A 2,039-nucleotide genomic window follows, 5' to 3' on the forward strand; every position below is an offset into this window, starting at 1 on the left:
TTATGACATTTATTTCTATATGTTATATACCCTAGTATTTATTGAATAAAAAATACATATTATAACAAGGTATTCATTAACTTATTGCAGGCAACCATTTATATTCTCTCAAGATAAGTATGTGAAGAGATTTGAAAGTACCAAAAAGAAAAACACTGAAAAAACTTATTGCAAAATCAGTGTATCCTCAAAAAGTATCAAAGGTTAGTTGGGGCAAAGGATCTCTAAATAGTTTGATCAGTTTCAATTATGTGTAACTCTGTTCCTGTCTTTGACTTCTTTGACATTTCCAGTCCTTTTTTTTTTCTTAATATAATTCATTGTCAAATTGGTTTCCATATAATACCTAGTGTTTATCCCAACACCTGCCCTCCTCAATGCCCATCACCCATGTTCCCCCTTCCCCAACCCCCATCAACCCTCGGTTTTTTTCTCTGTATTTAAGAGTCTCTTATGGTTTGTCTCCCTTCCTCTGTTTGTAACTTTTTACCTCTTGCCCTCTGACATTTCCAGGGTTTTTTTTAGATTTTTTAAAATATTTTTATTTATTTTTGAGAGACAGAGAGAGACAGCACAAGCAGGGGAGGGTCAGAGAAAGAGAAAGACACAGAATCTGAAGACAGGCTCCAGACTCTGAGCTAGCTGTCAGCACAGAGACTGACATGGGGCTCAAACCCACGAACCAGGGTATCATGGCCTGCGCTGAAGTCGGAAGCTTAACCGACTGAGCCACCCAGGTGCCCCTGATATTTCCAGTTCTTAAAAGATATGTCTACATTAATAGCAAAATTGTTCATATACTAAAAGTTATCCTTTAATGCTAACAATAGTTAGATTAACTAAAGAATATAAATAAATTATTCATAATAAATGAAGACTATTTAGGAGATTAGAACACAACCTAAGAGGGTGGATTTTAAATTGGTTACTGTGAGTAATGACACTGACAGATTTTAGAAAAGAAAATTTTAAGATATATAACTAAGAATATTAACCAGATATTTGTGAAGAATCTGAAAAAGCCTGACTAGCATGGAGAGATTGTAATAGAGGGAAACTCTAAAAGAAAATAGAGTATCGAGCTGTGAGTAATAAGTGGGGAGATCAGAGATAGTAAATAAAGAGACAGTATATTTTATAAACTGGTAGAAAAGACAATCAACAAATGTTTGAGAAAATTATACTGTAAGAACATTGATAAGAAATTGATTTTAAAAATGGTAGTGATAAAATGACCAATGGAAATGTTATAATAATCTACAGATGGAGTAATGAATACCTGAACAAAAAACAGAGGTAATGAAAATAGTAAGAAGGATTTTGAATAATAAGAGACATTTTTATTATTTTTTAATAAAGTTTTTAAATTTTTTAAAATGTTTTTTATTTATTTTTGAGAGACAGAGAGAGACAGCATGAGCAGGGAGGGTCAGAGAGAGAGGGAGTCACAGAATCCGAAGCAGGCTCCAGGCTCTGAGCTACCTGTCAGCACAGAGCCCTATGCGGGGCTTTAACCCACAAACTGTGAGATCATGACCTGAGCTGAAGCCGGACGCCCAACCGACCGAGCCACCCAGGCGCCCCAATAAGAGACATTTTAAAGAAAATATTGGTAAATCACTTAATATATTTGATGTAGAGTGGTGCCAAAGAAATGGACAAGTCAAAGAGATCTCTTGGGTCACTAAATTAGTAGTATTTTCAATAGGAAGAAGCAGAATTAGCAAAGTGGCTTATTTGGAGTTAGCATGTAATTGTTCTATTCTGCAAACTTTTATTGATGGCCAGCTGTGCCGAGGTATTCTGCTCATCATTCTGGAAATCACTGACTCCAAATAACTGATATCCACCCTTACGGAACTTACTTTCCTGAGAGGAGCTAAGACAGATTTTCAGACTCACCAATATATAAAGGAGAGTTTTCAGATTTGGCAAAATCTTCTATGTAGGAAATACCCAAAGGCATGATGGGAGTTTCACCAATTCCACGTATAATATTTCCTACTAGTACATACATCCACATTAATGATTTAACTTCT

The 2,039-nt window shown here is 35.4% G+C and overlaps 1 protein-coding gene across 1 annotated transcript in view; it reads left to right on the plus strand.

Annotated features, from left to right (window-relative positions):
- SLCO1A2 (solute carrier organic anion transporter family member 1A2) overlaps positions 1-2,039 on the plus strand; it is a 36,916-nt gene that overhangs the window by 7,503 nt on the left and 27,374 nt on the right. The window lies entirely within an intron of this gene.

This window comes from Suricata suricatta, chromosome 10 (genome assembly GCF_006229205.1).
Source record: "Suricata suricatta isolate VVHF042 chromosome 10, meerkat_22Aug2017_6uvM2_HiC, whole genome shotgun sequence".
In the NCBI taxonomy this organism is placed as follows: Eukaryota; Metazoa; Chordata; class Mammalia; order Carnivora; family Herpestidae; genus Suricata; species Suricata suricatta.